The following is a 17,775-nucleotide window of genomic DNA, read 5'->3' on the forward strand; positions in this document are numbered from 1 at the left end:
TTCTGCTTTGGAAGTGGACCACAGAACTCTTCATGATTGGCTGCTTTAAAGTTTTTATTGAAGCTATATTGTGATGTTACCTTTTATTTTTTCAATAAGGTGCTCTCCATTTAGAAGTACTCGTACACATTATTACTATTTCTTATTATTGAAGAAAGAATAAAGGCCTGGTCATCAAAACAAGTTGGTTAGGTCCCAGTAGACATTTGTGTCCAGAGCTCTGTGAGTTGATGATGCAGGCTTGAGTTTTAAAGATGTTGAGGCATCACTGGCTGCCTTTACATTTGTGCTCGTCCCACATGTGGCTTTCTAGAAGAACAAAACACAGCTGGGTCCAAAAATATCATCAATACAAACTGTGAGGTGCAGCTCTGCTTTCTTTGTCTGTTTGTTTTTAAAATATTATTACTCCTCAATCCAGAAGCAGTGTACACCTGGACAAGTCACAGTTGTGTCATATGACTATCAGACAGAGACACACAAGCATTCAGGCTCACATTCACACCTACGACCACTTTAGAATTACCAGTTAATCTAACATGCAGGTCCCTGGGCTGTGGGAGGCAGCTGGAGTTCCCAGAGAGGGGCCACGCAGACCCGGGGAAAACCCAGTCAGGACCTTCTTGCTGTGAGGAGACAGTGCCAACCAGCACACTGCTGCCACCTGCTGTTATAATATAATTATCAAGTCTAGTTGGTTGATTTCTTATTTTAGCAGATCTGTAGTTTGCAGTCAAAGCTTCATAATTGCTTCTTTTATGTGACCTCATTGTTATGTTGCTCTTTAGGCTGATGTCTTAATTTAATCTGTGAACTTTATTGTTTACAGCCATTGTGCTTTTTCACTGCTATACTGGCCCTTTGTTAACTGAGTCCATTTAAAATAATGAGAATAAAACACAGATCAAAATGATGATTGTGGGCTAAAAAGAAAGGAGCCAGTTAAAGTGGTTCATCTGACCAGGACCAGGTGTCTCCTACTATAACCTTCATTCACTGCACATTTCCACAGCCTATTTCATTCTAAACACTTGCATGTTTTCCAGACATGTTTCTCCTGGTTATCAGGAAATCACAATATTCAAAGAGTCAGCAGCACATTCAGATCAGATGTCTTTTCTAATCACCTGCATGTCTGGACTTTGGGATGAGCTTGGATGGAGAAAACACTGAAAACATGAACATAACTTTTATGAGCTGATCATTCAACAGCTTAATTATAATGAATCTGCTGATCTGCTTTGACAGGACTGTGATCAATAAGTCGATGTTATAAGTCGAGACGAGTCAAAATGTTTCCAAATGAAAGAAGAATTATAAAAAAGACTTTCGGAGCAGTTTAGCATGTGAGCAGTGTTACAACCCAGAAGACTGCACACTTATGTTTGTGGACGGAGATGATGAGTCCTCAGTTTACTGGCATCATTGAACCATCTGGGGTGTAGTGGGCTACAGATGCTGAGGACACTGTCAGAGTAATACTTGATATCCCTTTATTTAAAGTAGCCAGTGAAACACCACAGTACAGGAGTTTTACTTTGTTGTTGTTTTGTAGTACTTCATAATACACTATATAGTTGTTGGTGTTATTTCCCACCATTTACTGTGTAACTTGGTGAATTTATGGAGATACTGTATTTAACTGTAGTGAAACCCTAAACTCAGAGATCCTGGTCTAACTCCAAAGATCTCCTCTGGAACCACAGCTGCTGACCAAACTTACAGATTTATACTTTTATTTTTTTACTTGTTTAAGGAAATACTGCACACTGCTGCTACAGGACCAAAACGCTGCATCACAATGGAGGCTGCTGGTATTTGCCTAACATGATAGCTCATGTACCCCAAGCTCACTGTAACTGCATCATGTCTGAATGTCAACAATACAGCAGTGCCCGACTCTTTAAACCTACAATCTTGACCTCAGCTGCTTCTACATCTTTAAACACAGCACTTTCAGACTCTCAGGGCTCATATCAGTCCGTTTTTACCCTGACTGGGAACAAATCACTGTCAGTGCCTTTACTCTCTGCACCTCAGACTTATAGAAATCAAGAATATTCCCATTCAGTAGCATTTTCATATTCAACACATTTCTCATCTCATCTTTATGCTGTTTGTGCATCTTGAGCCTCTTCACACACATCTTTAAATGCAACAAGAAATTTAAATCCACTGACTCAAATTTAGACACTATTTCATGAACACCAACACTCCCACTCCTGCCCTCAGAGCCATCCCTCTCTGTGGTTTGGCTCTTTTGACCCTACTTTTCTTCTTCAGTTTGATTCCCCGCTGTGCCATAATTAGCCTGTAAGGTGGTCCAAAGGAACATAATCCAAGATCATAAAACACAAAATGCTTAGTTTGTTCTTATATCCATGTAATCAATCATTTTGTATAAAAGTAATTAAAAGTCAGTCATCTCTCCTTCCTCCAACTTCCTCATCTGCCATTCCCATTAAGTCAGGGCAGGTGGAGCTTATTGACTTGGTAGCTGTCTTGATGGGGCATTCCAGCTGAAACTTCCGACTTCAACATGAACACATCATTGTTCTTTAAGCCGAGTTTCCATTACAACAAACAGAAAGGCGCTGTTTTACTCCTTCGGGAACCTGACAATATCTGGAGCTCATCAAATTTGTTGTGGAGTGATAACACAGGCGAAGATAAATGTGGAAAGAGGTATCTGTTGGTGGTCCTGTTTCATGACGACCGACAGTTTAGAGGTCCGATTCCCTAAAAGGATCCGATTGGATGATCTCTGCCGGAAGATTTGGAGACGAGTCCAAGGTTTCACCAAAAAAAGAGAAATTCGTGGCTATGAGTTTCGACATGTGGCCTAAAAGTATAAAAAGGGAAAGAAAGCCGTCACACTGAGGTGAGTGACTATTACTTCTGTCTCTAAAACCACACTCACTGACTTTTACTGCGGCACAAACAAACATGTCTCTTAAAGAACCAGCAACAGTGCACAGAGATGCTCAACCTATCACAGCAAAATAACCTTTAACATTCGTTACACTATTATATACTGTAGAAATCAGACACCAGCCTAAATATTTCCGGTCTTTCTGATTCGCATTAATTGTAGCAGTTTGACAGATGCTTAAATGTTGTCCGTCGCAGATGTGACAGGGATCTGTGGTGTTTCAGAGCTGGATGAGTGTACTCTCATATCCTGGACCCTGATATTGTGGTGGCTTATCAGTGACTTTCACTTTCAAAACACACAATAAGAGGGAGAAATCACGGGTGGATGACTCAGAGATATGGGTGCAGTGTTAGTCCATTCTAATAATGATACATGGATTTTGTTGAAATTGAACAGAATTAAAGCTGATTTCAGGTTTCAGATGAAGAAGCAACTCTCGGCTCTTCACAGTGTCGTCACATGACTGTGTTAGTCTGTCAGACTTTCGTAAATACCTGCAGCCTCACAAAGCCCACAGGAAAAACACAAAAACAAGATTGATGTGTATTTATGCTCATGGCACAGGAACATGTTCTTCATTAACACACGGATTTGATGCTAAATAAAATTTGATGTTCTTCTACAAATCACCCAGGTCAGCTGTCACAGGTAGTTTTCAGGTTTATGTGGTGGAACAGTTTATAATAATGCAGCTCCTCTCCTGTGGAAACATCATCGTGCTAATTTGGCCGACAGCTTTCAGTCACAAAACTGACTTTGGTGAACCTGGACACGAGCTGCTCATTTTACATTTACGTTACAGTTTAGGTTTCTTGCATGACATATGAAATGTTACTTTTTAAGTGACAGCACAATTTGAATGAAGTAAAATGTGAATATTTTATATTCTGTCTGGAGAAACAAAAACAAACAAACCAAAAGGCTTCAGTTGGTCCAACCAGCACCTCTGTGTGTGACACATGAGGTGACGCTGGTGAGGTTGTGAGTTAATTCAGTCATATTGTAGGGACACCACAGTATACTCTGACATATTATTCTTCACATAATTCAATGGTTTATTCTCTTCTATTTTGCATAGTAGTGTTGTTTTTAGGTTTGCTGCATTTATTCATTTCTGCCCTGTTTACTTTGCTGCTGTAACAAAGTGAATTTCCCATCTCTGGGAATAATAATAGTTTATCTTTTACAGGCGGCTTACTTTTTGTAGATTTGTACAGTATATACATTTCATTTATTTATTGAGGTTGACTGGAGGGCTGTAGTCAACATTTTTGCAATTTAAATATAGAAGTATGTTGAGACTAGTAGTTAAACATGTGCCATTTTATGACCAGTAGTCAATGTAGTAAATTAGCTTAACAGCTGTAGGCCATATATTATCCTTTAGTTCTAATGGTGTGCTATGTATGTAGTTTAGTCTCTATTATACTCTTGAATAAAAGAAACATAATCATTTGTAGTTCATTAGACAAAGTGTGCATTACTCTGTATCCTTGATCAGCTGTGAATGTCTGACACTGTTTTCTTGAGATGTTTTATTGCTGAATCATGTGAAGAAGGCTGTAAGAGGGAGACTAGGTGTCTGGGCAGAAGAGATAAAACCACATTCCTTACCCCCCTTCCTGCTTCACACAGAAAGACAGGGAGGCAAGGTCAGGAGCCAGGCTCGCTAAGAATTAGAAGATGCAGCTTTTATGACAAAGAGGGGGGCTGTGACTAGCTATAAAAGTCTGTGAAAGTTGCTACCATTTTGAGACATGCTGTCGAACCTCTGCAAGCATCTCTCCCGTCCGGACGTTGTAATGCTCTGACTGTTGAATTGTATGGAAATAAATGATTGTTGATTGAGCATTTATACACCGAGTATTGTCCTTCCTTCAGCCCAAAGATTCAAAGAATTGGGAGATTTCAACAACTTGGTGCCGTGACCCGGATCTTTGGTGTGCTGAGGAAGTGCAAATTGGGCCTTTGGTGAGATCGTGGGGCGAGGCGAACGGAAGACCGGTCTAACAACAAAAAGGTAAGCACAGCCTGTTGTATACCAAATGTGCATATTGGGCTTTCCAAATTAATCTGTTCGCTGAGTCACATGTATTTTCACAGTAAATTTGTCGGTGTCTGGTTTTTGGCGCAAGATACTAACAACATAAGTTGAGGCTGAATTCCAGTGTGTTAAATAAACTGCTTCTACCGAGAAACTAATAAGACACTACGTTGAGCTAGTTGCAGTAAACTGCTTCTACCGAGAAACTAATAAGATACTACGTTGAGCTAGTTGCAGCCACTTTACCTTCCACATTTAATTTTGTCTAAGACTGGCTTCTGTAGCAATAATACATTAGAATTTCTTCTGAAGACGCGGCCATTAGTTCAGTACATTGAAGTCGAGGTTTGAAGTTTGTTTATGGTGTCGGTTACGTCCTGGCTCTTGCCGGCTATGAAATAGAAGTTGATTTAAGGAAAAGCAGATGCTGGCTTCACGGTGCGGTTGAACGCTGGCAACGCGAGAGCGAAACACGTCCGTAGGTTTGGTTTATGATACGGCCGTGTTCCGGTGGTGCGGCCGTGAAGTGCAGTAGTGGTGGGTGCTAGTTTTAGTACATTGAACAGAGGTTTGACGGTGGTTTGTGGCGTCAGTCGAGTTTTTTTTTTAAGGGCTGCGGTCATAAAACAAAGTAAAATTTTACTTGCCAAGAAGTACATAGAGCAAAACCTGGTTTATGATGTCGGGTATAACTTCGGGGATGCAAGCATCACTTTTATGATGCGACTTTGCCCCGTTGTGGCGGTCATAAGCGCAGAGAAAGGGGTATTTTGGTCTATGGTGCAGTGTGCTTTAAGAAAATCTAATAGTTGAGCTCAGAGGTTTCTGTGTAAAATTCCCGCTGAGGAAAAGTGTTGTGTGTGTGTGTGAAGGCGCGCTCTGAGTGAGAGTGTGTGCGAAGCTGCGAAGCGCGCTCTGGGTGCTGTCTTGTGTGTAAAGCGCGCTCTAGGTGTTGTTTTGAGTGTGAGTGAGGCGCGCTCTGAGTGTGTTTTATGTGTGAAGTGTGAAGCGTGAACACAGTGACAGTGACGGTTGATGTGTTTGATTAGGAGGACATTAGAGCAAAGACACATTTTAGGATCAAAGGTTGATGCCTAGTGTACCTGTGGAAATAATTTTGCCCTAGGAGTGGCGACCCTCCTGTTCGTGGACGCGCGGCCAGGACCGGCGGCGTCCGGGTGCCGAGGTGGTGACTTGGGGAGGTGAGGGCCCCCGCAAAGCTACGGAATAACACTGGGACCGCAGCGTAATCGCGGGTTCACATTTATTCCGGACTAGAACAAGACACATTTTGCGAACAAAGGTTGAGTCTAGATTAGTTAAGAAATAAAAAGGTTAAAATTCCTCGTTTCAGTGGTTAAAATTGTTGTGTGCCTGTCCCCTGACGAGTGTGAAATTAGAATAAAGAGGGAATTTGGAGCCACATAGAGATAGACGGGCATAATTGGGTGTATTACTCTGTGGTGTAAACATTTTAAAAAGTATTAAAAGTAAAAAAAAAGGAGAGAAAGGGTGAGAAGTGTGTGGTGGTGTGAATATGTCGGGTCTTAAATCTGACATAGAAAAAGGAGTGATGCAGGGTGAGTGGAAAACTGTTGATGAGCAGGTGAAGGAGTTGTTGCGGGCGCTGAGGGTCATGTGACCTGGCAGCGCGGGTGAGAAAAAATCAAAGGCTGCAGCTGTGGCAGCGAAAGTCAAAAAGTTGTGTGATAAGGAAGGAGTGAGAGGAGAAACAAGAGGTTCGTTGGCAAAATTGCTTCTGGGAATAGCACAGAAGCTCCAGGAGGAAGAGCAGGAGGTTAATACACAGTTAGAGGAGGCCTCTTTGTGGACAAGGCGGAGGATTAAAAAACAGTTGCAGGAGGTGCAGGAGGAGAAAGCCCGCGTAACGAGGTGGGCTGTGACATGCCAGGGGGTGGAGCACTGGATGAGGGAGAGAAGGGAGGAGCCTGAGAAGCTGATGCTGCCGGCTTCTCCGGTGAAGTCATCGCTCACTGGTTTTCCCCCTCCCTATCAGGCCCCCGCCCCCCTTTACCCTGTGCTGAGGGTGGAGCAGGGCTGTCTCTCTGGTGAAAATGGCCAAGTTTTAGAAGTGACAGGAGGTTATGTAGATTGTGATATATCTAAAGAGCCCAAACGACCCACTCCAGCCCCGAAGAGTGAAAGAATAAAGCAAAGCTCCACTTTTGTTAATGAGGAGGGAGCTTGTGGCGGAGTGCAGTCACCGCCCATGAAACAGTCTCCCCAGCAGGTAGAGACTGAAGAAGAGCGGGCTGTGCGGCTGCTTGAAACAGCTATAATAACTCTAGAGCAGCGTCATCAAATTTCTGATGATGAGGCAGGTAGTGGAGTAGTTGTTGCACCACAGGTTGAGAAAGGTGAGGTGTGCGGGCCTGATGGGGACTATCAGTTGAATTGTTCAGGGAGGGGGCTGCCATGTACTGTGACCAGTTGGGTGGGAGGAGAGAGAGGAGAAAGAAAACAGCATAATGAGTGAAAAAGGTGAGTGGACAAGAAACACCCAGTGCATCATGGGAACCCTGCAGTAGCCTACACTAAAGGAGGATTCTGGGTCACGTGATCCAGCCTTAACTATAAGCTTTATCAAAAATGAAGGTTTTAAGCCTTTAAGTACCCCCACTGTATATAGTGTGGATGGGACTCATGGATTCATGGCTGACACACTCTTGCAATATTGTGTGGGAGTTGGGGACAGCGCCTTTGGATTGGCAGACTGGAGAGTGTATTCCAACTTTAGAGGATCACAGCTCGCAGCCTGTCCTGGAAGATCTATGCCAGATTACTGGAGAGGAAGGTCCATCTGTTATTTGAGCATCAGATTCTGTAGGAACAATTTGGTTTTCTTCCTGGTTGTTACATGTTGTAAATGTATTTAAATGTTTATTTTTTCAACAAGGTTCAAATCCTCTGGCTTAAGAGTGACATAAAGGACATACTGTAACATCCACCTCCTTATGGTTAGCGTAACACAGAGTGCTAATTATATCTATATGTGATTTTGCTAATGGTTAATCATGTGTTACAGGTACTGAGTGGCAGCACCTGTAGACAGCTATAAGTGTCCTGCAACCAGGAAAAAAAGATCAGACAGGGAGACGTGGCATGTCGTTCCTGATTACTCTACCATGAGTGTCTTTATAGTTTAGTATCAAAAGTAGTGTAAAACAGTTTATTGTAGTTATAAAATATCAGGCCAGAACCAGTCGTGCAGGACGCAGGACTGCAAGTAATCGGCCGCTCAAGGTTAGCCCGGGAACCGCGAAGCAGACCACCAGGTAGCACAGCACACCTAGCTGCCAAGTAGGTCGCATTAGTCTATCACATGCAGGCAATGCCAGACAGAGAGTCAGCGCTACAGGCTGGTGAACTCTCACTCACCACAGCAAGGTCCGACTACTGATGAAGTGGGCAACACGCCAGGGGAGCATAGCCTACAGTAGCAGGTCACGCTAGGGATGAGACCTGTCCATGCACAGAGCCGAAGCCGCCCCCTGCTGTTGACAGACAGGGAGTGGGGCTGGCAGCCTAGCCTGCTGAAGTGGAGGGTTGAGCAAGGCGACGAGCAGGCCTGTTCTGGCCGGGACACAAAGGAAACACACCAGACAGGCTGGAGAGCTCGCACTCACTGGCCGAAGTGTCAGACAATGCGAGGTCTGACAAGTGTGTAAACCCGCGGACGTGGTTAGCATGCCAGAAAGCATGGGCAGTGAGTTAGGACAAGCTCGTGTGCACGCTCTCCAAAGGATCGCCAGCCAGAGAACACTGGAGAACACTCTTTCGCTGGATGAGGAATCAGACACAGCGAGGTACGACTGGAATGTAAGCTGGCGAACCACGGGCAATATGCCAGGGGAACACAGCCTGGAGCTGCAACAGCTGAGATGCCAGCTGCCTATTTTAGCCAGAGAGATCCTGGCTAAAATAGGCTGGATAATGCTCTCTCGCCGCAGCGAGGTCTGACTGGCGCGTAAGCCGGTGAAACGCGGGCAACACGCCAGGGGAACACAGCCTGGAGCTGCAGTGCAGCCAGGGAAGTGACTCGCAGGGGGTGTCAGTTCACTGAGCAGGCCCTGCCGGCCACGTAAACCCACAACATGTGAGCAATCTGCCAGAAAGAGAGCCAGCCTTGAAGGCTGGAGAACTGTCAACTGCTGACCGAGGCATCAGACGCAGCGAGGCCTGACTGGCTTATAAAACGGCGAAGCACAGGCAATATGCTAGGGGAACACAGCCTGCACCAGTGCTGGCCACTAGGCCAACTCAAGGATGTCAGGAGGGAGGATGGTGGCTGGAGGACAGATGAGCCTAGGCTCCGAGTCCTTACCACCTCACCTGAACACGACCGTCCCCACACGCCTGCATAGGCCCCTCAGCACACCGAGGTGGCTGCAAGGTAAACAGGCAGTCCCATCGGGCAACCCTGGTCGTCTGACTGCAGCCAAGCGTCATAAACATCAACTTCCCGACAATCATTCTCCACCGGCGCAGGCCTCACAGAAGCGGGGCCATGGGTGGGAACGCTGCGGGAGGGGCCCAGAAATCAGGCGATCCAGACCATGGGTCCACCTGTCTGGGCCCCACTCCAGTGGCAGCCAGAGGGGATGGAAGCTTCTTCAACATCTACCTCACGATAATTAGCCTCCACTGGCCCAGTCCTCACAGAGGCAGGGCCATGGGAGGGAATGCTGCAGCCATCATCCCCATTTTAGCCTGAGGAGCACAGGATGGGGGAGGGCTTTCCGTGTCCCCAGCCTGCCTGCAGCCAAAAAGGGAGCGACAAAATGGCCGCCAGCGGAGCATCAGTTACCCTCACGCCCCTGTTAAGCATGCTGCAATCAAGAGCTAAAGGGACCCATCTTGCCCGACACTGTGCCTGGGGTCCTGCAAGAGCAGCCCAGGGACAGGTGGGCGACACTGGAGGAGAGGATGGAAGCTTCTTCAACATCCGCCTCCTGATAGTCAACCTCCACCGGCCTAGTCCTCACAGAGGCGGGGCCATGGGAGGCTGTCGAAACAGGCTCCTGATGGACGGATGCACACAGACACAGCACTCGAACACTCGAAGAAAAGTCACTCACACAAGTCGGAGATCAAACAATCACCGATGTCACATCTGCACAGCCGTTTTATACGTGAGTTGTGGGGCGTGGCCGGGCAAGCCGCAGTGTCTTAAAGAAGCATCCATGCACCACGACCAAGGGGGGTACCCGGTACATATGGAATATGTAACGGTGTGAAGAGTCTCGATATGCTAGAGAACTCATTTACAATTTCACTCATAACCATTCAATAATTGTGTTGATAATTATTTAACTCCTGCAAGGAAGATGAAGGGAGCATCCAAACTCCCTTCATCATGAGTGGACTGGAAACTATATTTCCAGTCCGCTATGTGGGATTTTTACAACACACATAAAAATATTACTGAATTCTCCCAGTTGGTGAAAAGGTTTTAAACTTAAACATAAAAGCTCAAGATCAAGAGTAAATACAGTATCCTTAACCGTAAAACTTTTACATCATTATCAATGATGAGGCCATCACTCCTCATTTTACCTGATTTATAGTTTTTGTCCATACAAACACTTGAAAGGCCATTTAGCTGAACCAGTGGGTCAGAAAATCTCTCTGAAGTCAGGTCTCTGTGTAGATCATAAGACACGACTCAAAGTTGGAATTTGAAATGCTTTAAATGTTTTTTTTTCTTTACAGATCAAACTTTTGTTTAGTTTTTAGAAATTCAAATTTATATGTCACCTTTTTCTAAAAGTGTGCACCAGCTGATGTGACTGAAACAATTGTGTGTGATTGTGTCACAGATGATGGTAATGTTTCTATCCTGGTGAGTCCTGTTCATCCTGTGACTGAGGGAGCTTCTGTTAGTCTGAGCTGCAGTTTGAAAACACAAAAAATACTTTCCAATGTGTTTTTCTATCACAATGACAAACTTATTCAAAATGATCCCCGAGGGGAGCTGAAGATCTCTGCAGTGTCAAAGTCTGATGAAGGTTTCTACAAGTGTCAGTACTCAGGAAGAGAGTCAGCACAGAGCTGGATGCCAGTTAAAGGTGAGCAGGATCAAAACATTTGATGTGTTTCTGTAAATGAGTTTCATGGCTTAGAAATAACATCATATTATCTCTTTTAATGTTTGAAGCCACCCGGGTCTATTTTGTAATAACTGTCATTAAACTATGTTTTGTAATATCAGATATAACATACAACCACCAAATAAGTGATTGTATTTTATTCTCTACAAACTTCTCATTGTACAAATAAAACAATGGAATACATAGATACTACGATACTGTTCCCTGTGAGCTGCCTTGGCAGAGGTTTGTGCTCTCAGATGTCTTGTTATTGTTTGTTGTTACAGTAACTGTGTCAGGAGCTGACAGCTCTTCATCTCCTGTGTGGTTGATGGTTGGACTGGTTTGTGGAGTCTCTCTCATTATTATTCTCCTGCTCTTGTTGTATCGCTGCAGACAGTCCAAGTGTAAGAGCCTCTTCTTTTCATGCTGTATTAGAGAGTTTATTTACTACACACACTTTAATTATTCACACATATACATGTATTCTGATCTCATGACACAAAATTACACTGGAACAATTTATACATGACAAACATGTGTAATAACATTTGTCTCTTTCACAGATTCCTGCTTCACCAGGTTGGTAAAATACTTTTTATTATTATTTTAAACAAACATCAGTTGCTTTTGAATTCATTGTTGTCACGTCTGCCGTGGCAGATGACTGGACATTGAGAGTTAGGACCTAAGATGCAGGCAGCTGAGATGCAAGTCAGTTTTATTCATAAAGTGGTGAAATAAAGAGAAACCGCGAAGGCAAGGATGGAAACTAAGCAAACCTAAACTGGAAAATACTAACACAAACAAACCTGAAACCTTAAATGGCGATGCAGGGAGACACAGAATGCAGGGAAAGAACTCGTTCGCGAGTTCACTCTTGCTGCTCCCCTGTCTGTGGACGTGTCCCGTCAGGCTGTGTCACCTGGCATATTGCCCACGGTTCGCCGGTTTAGATAACTTAGATAACTTAAAAATGTTTTTATTTGGCTTTTTTCAGTGTTTTACTTTTTCCTGAGTAGATCAGTTTAGCGGAGATTAAAGTTATAGTTTTCACACGGCGAAATAAACGTCAAACAGAAAACTGATTAAACAGAAGTGTGACATGATCGAGAATTTACTCCTGTGTAGTGTTACATTTTAGGGAGCAAAGAGCAGAAGGCCGAGTTTATTAAAATCCACCGACACAATCTGCAAATTTAATGAAAAGTTTAATGAACTATCATCTGGTCCTTTTTATAGTGAGCACATACCTTAAACACTTCAAGCTGTAAGCTAGTGATAGTTATATGAAAGCAGATGCTGCTGGTGCAATAAGCTGTACGTTTTACGTCCAGTGGATGATGATCTGATTAGTCGACTAATCAAAAAAATAATCGGTGACTAGTCGACTATAAAAATAATCATTTGTGACAGTCCTAATAACAACTATGCATTCATAATTTTCCCTATACAGTATTATACTATTATACTAAACAACAGTAAACTGGTCTGTTTCCTGACATCATCTGATGTTTTTGTAAAATCTTTGGTTGTGTTGTTCTGTTTTTCCGCTGCTCTCTGTAAAATGATTAAAAGACAGTTTTGGTAATGAGCTGGATTAGAAACATGACTGCAACACTTTGAATATGTGTTACAACACACTCCACTCTTTACTGTTTTATCTGATATTTGGAAAAAGAAGAATGTGGCTTTTTTTTTTATTCATAACAACATTTATTTACTGCTTGACTTTGTTTTTGTTTAAATTCTTTTGTCTAATAAATTATATAAATACAGTTTGTTGTCAGTAAAACTGTGAGAAATAAAATCCTTGTTGTTTGAAAGAGCTGACATTTTTGTTCTTTGGTGTTTGTTTTGTTTTTCACGCCTCTAAGAAAACTTAAAGGCAGCATCCTGCAGTAACCATAGCAATTTGTTTTTAAATCGATCTTACTTTCTTTTAAATAAGTGTTAAAAGTGTGATTTTTTGTTTGTGATTTTTTTTTTAACTTTCTTACTTCAAAATAATCTCTCTTTCAAATTTAATTATTTAGCCTACTTTTGTTTCTGGCCTAAATAAAAGCAAAAATAATGTTATAGAGGAAAAGGTTAAAAAAATAAAATAATCAAATATATGTTAACAAATCTCCCAATCTTATCTTGAGTTTTGACCTTTTGCACCAGTTAAGCCTTCGAAACAATCCTCGTCTTAAATCTTGAAGATTTTGGGTTCACCAATTTAGAAATAATCTTACTGCTGATGCAACAGACGCCAGTGCGCTTAAAACATTTCCTCTGGATCACTTTTGTCTCCTTACAGGATTAAAAACATGAAAAAGTCTGTGATTGTTTGTGTGAGTGAGCATATCACTTCTGAATTATACAATCTACAGGTCACAACACTGATATCACAAACATGCTGATGTTGTAATTTAAATATGTTTGTCTGAAACGGGTCTCTGTTGTAAATGAGACATTGGGTATCAGTTACTGTACTGCAGGCGATGGCAGTTCGGCACTAAAGGGCCACTTTTTTCTCACAAATTTGCCACTTTAATGTCGAAACATTTTCCCTTCTTCTTTTCCTCATAGAAATGATGAATAAAAACACTTATTGGAACAACGGACACACAGATATTTCCACACTGGACCAGTATTACTATTACTTATATGGTTTGCCATGATAAAAACATTTGTAACCCACAAACCAGCAATAATAGCATTTGTCCACATGGTGTCAGCATCTCTCCTTAACAGAATTGAGATATGTGAAAATGTCTGAAGCCACAAGTTTGAACTTCGGATCTTTGTTGGAAAATAAGGAAATAATCACAAAGTCACTGAATCTTTTTCTGCAGCTGTGAAAGTTTGAATTGTTTCTTTTCAGTCCTTCAGGCTCAGAGCTGATTTGTGAGGAAAAACTTAGCTTCATTAACACAACAAAACTAAGACAAAGAGGCCAACTACACCTGTGCATGGCCTTTTGTTACCCAAGCACCTCCCAGTAACACTCCCACTATTCCCAGCACTGCTGAACCTCATAAATCCCAAACACTACATTATGCTGTTGATTCTTTACTTTGTTGTTTTTTGTGTGTGTATACAGAGGCTTACAAGCTAACCTATACGCCTATACAAACTATACTATACTATGTTGAGGTGGTGTGTAAGATCATCTGTAACTAACATTCACTCCCTGACTACTGATTATATGTTTCTCTACTACACCAGAGAATAAGTGATGCAGAAGTGGACATAAAAAAAGAGAGGGCCACCATCCTGCAGGGAAAGACCTGGAGAAAGACAAAACAACACAACCAGGAAGAGCATCGAGGTGTGAGGAACCTCTGAGGAATGTCTGATAAATGGTTTGGTTCTTATACTGCACTTTTTTATTCTGAGCACTCAATGCGCTGTACACAACTTGCCCAATTTACCCAAGCACTTTTTTCTATTTACTTGCTTTCTGTCACATATTCACACTTCAGCAGATGGATCAGAGAGCAGCTTGGGGTTAGTATCTTCCACAAGGATATTTGGCACGCAGACTGGAGCGAACCATCAACCTTCCAATCCTGTCCTGTCTGACAGGATTAAATTTATATTAATTTTGTGACAAAGACACCAGTGACATAAAAAAATGCAAATCGTTTTAATAACCTTTTTCTTAATGTTGGTCCTGGCTTGGCAAAAGAAATTGTAAAAACTGGAAACCCTCCTAAAACTAAAACTATTAATGTAGCAAACTCAATGTTTATGAGGGGAGTAGATGAAGAGGAAATTATTGATGCAGTTACATCCTTTAACTTCAAGAAATGAACTGACTGTGATGGCATTGATATGGACTTAATTAAAGATATTATTGGATGCATTGTGAAACAATTTACCTACATTTGTAATCTGTCATTACAAAGTGGTTTATTTCCTGATATGATGAAAATTGCAAAAGTAGTTCCAATATATAAAGCTGGAGATAAACATCTTCTCACAAACTATCGGCCCATCTCTCTACTACTGCAGTTCTCTAAGATACTGGAAAGAATATTTTACAATAGATTTTATGACTTTATCACAAAAAACAATGTACTATATGAAGAGCAATATTGATTTAGACCCTAAAGGACCACAACGCTTGCCTTAATGGAGTTCATAGGTACAGTAAACACTGTTTTGAAAACAAAGAATATGCTGTCAGAGTTTTTTTTAGATTTAAAGAAAGTATTTGATACAGTTGATCACAACCTTTTACTTAACAAACTATGTACATATGGAATCAGGGGGGTGGCATTATCATGGGTTAACAGTTACCTTAAAAACTGTAAAAATAAATAAATAAATAAATGCCATAAATGCCAAAATTGTGTGAGGGGTTCCCCAAGGATCAGTTTTGGGGCCGCTGCTTTTCATATTGTACATTAATGAGATATGTGCAATTTCAAACTCTTTTAAAGTAATATTATTTGCAGATGATACAAACTTACTGTGCTGTGGAAGTAACTTGGAGCAACGTCTGAATGAACTAGAAAGTGAATTAAATAATCTGAAGACCTGGTTTGACCTTAATAAATTAACATTGAACCTGAGAAAACAAAATTCATAATATTTGGGAATCGCACATATTCTACCAATAGTAAACTGACAATAAATAACATTGAATTAGACAAAGTATCTGAAATAAAATTCATCGGTGTGATAATACATCACAAACTATAAACTACTTATATCAAAGGCAAAATATCAAATTCTCTGGCAATTCTCTACAAGGTTAAGGATCTCATCAATCAAACATCATTATATTATCTATTGTTCTATTATACTGCTGTACATGACATACTGTGTGGAAGTGTGGGGAAAGACGTATAAAACACACACCCATCCAATATAGATTCTGCAAAAAAGAGCAATAAGCATAAGAAATAAAACTAGTTCAAGAGAACCATTAAATCCACTTTTTATCAAATTAAATATTCTCAAATTTAAAGATTTGGTTGACCTCAGAACTGTGCAAACAATGTACAAATCAGCAAATAAATCTTTGCCCCACAAATTCAGAACTTGTTCCATATAAGACCAAATACTCATGAGAGGAATCCTTATGTTCAGCAAGCCAATAGTAAGGACAAATGTAAAATATCACAGCATTACAGTCAGAGGAGTTAGTGTGTGGAACACCTGTACAGATGAAATCAAGACAAGTACATCAGTACAAAAATTCACACAATTGCCTAATAATATAAATTGCATGAATATAGGAAATCTTCCTCTCAGTGACTGAGTTGTCTCATTGTGTCCTCATTCTAATAGATCAAGGCCAGAGTAACCAAAGCTTAACCAAAGTGTTTATTAAGGTGTTTGTCACATAAAATAAGCTCAGAGATTAAGCAGATGTTAAACACAGGATGCTTAGTTTATGTAAAAATGTCGTTTGTTGTTGTTTTGGTTTACATGCTGCAAATGGTTTTATTTGTGTATGTTCATGTGTTAGACTTGTACATAGTTAAACATGTATGGATCAAATAATGTTGAATTCTAGCTATGGATCTGTAAGCAATTACATTTGAGATAAGAGGCTAGGAACAGGAAAAGGGCGATCGTGGCTCAAGAGTTGGGTGTTCGTCTTGTAACTGGAAGGTTGCCGGTTCGAGTCCCGGCTCAGACAGTCTCGGTCGTTGTGTCCTTGGGCAAGACACTTCACCTACCACCTACTGGTGATGGCCAGAGGGGCTGATGGCGCAATATGGCAGCCTGGCTTCTGTCAGTCTGCCCCAGGGCAGCTGTGGCTACAACTGTAGCTGACTCCACCAGTGTGTGAATGTGAGAGTGAATGAATAGTGGAATTGTAAAGCGCTTTGAGGGGTCCTGAAAAGCGCTATATAAATGCAAACTATTATTAAAAGTGTAAACTTCATCCTACTCCTTTTCGAGCACACACATTCTGTAGACATAGATATTTACATGAAAACTTGATGATTTTTACGTTTTGTTTTTTCTTTTTTCTCTTGTTATTTCAGTTATATTTAAATGTTTAAAATAAGAAAAAAATATATATATTCTTCTAACTCTATCTATAAATTCATCAAACTGCAAACATGACAATACAGAATAATGCCGACACACAGGGCGGCAGCTACAGTGTGCATGAAGGGTTGTTGGTGGTTGTTGTCTGTTCTGCAACAGGTTTATTTTTAATCCACTGAACGGCCTCATATTCGACTGGGCCACATAGAAAAGAGGAAATGCAGCCTGTGGTTTGAAACAACAGTTTTGTGTGTAGCAATCTCTTATTTTAAGCCACCAGTATCCAGCAAACATAAGGTCCTAAAGCACACTGCACTTTATTGTCCTCTTTATACCCTGATGAGGACAATACTTTAGACCAGCGGTCCCCAACCCCCGGGCCTCGGACCAGTACCGGTCCGTGAGTCGTTTGGTACCGGGCCGCGAGAGTTGAGGCTCAGGTGTGAAATGTATAGTTTTCAGGGTTTTTATCGGTTTTCAGCGTTATTTTGTTATCGTTTTTATCATTTACTCAGTTTTCCTTGGTCTTTTCACGTGTGTTATGAATAAATCTTCTTTTTTCGGTACCGGTACTAGTTTTATTTTGTTGTATTTATCCACGACACCTTAAAGGCCGGTCCGTGAAAATATTGTTGGGCATAAACCGGTCCGTGGCGCAAAAAAGGTTGGGGACCGCTGCTTTAAAA

At 41.6% G+C, this 17,775-nt stretch overlaps 1 protein-coding gene across 1 annotated transcript in view; it reads left to right on the forward strand.

Annotated features, from left to right (window-relative positions):
* The window catches only part of LOC146674914 (Fc receptor-like protein 5), an 84,263-nt gene that overhangs the window by 26,817 nt on the left and 39,671 nt on the right, over positions 1–17,775 (forward strand). The window lies entirely within an intron of this gene.

The sequence above is a fragment of the Rhamphochromis longiceps genome, linkage group LG3, assembly GCF_057381845.1.
Source record: "Rhamphochromis longiceps isolate RC_006_pf linkage group LG3, R_longiceps_female_GT1.1, whole genome shotgun sequence".
Taxonomy (NCBI): Eukaryota; Metazoa; Chordata; class Actinopteri; order Cichliformes; family Cichlidae; genus Rhamphochromis; species Rhamphochromis longiceps.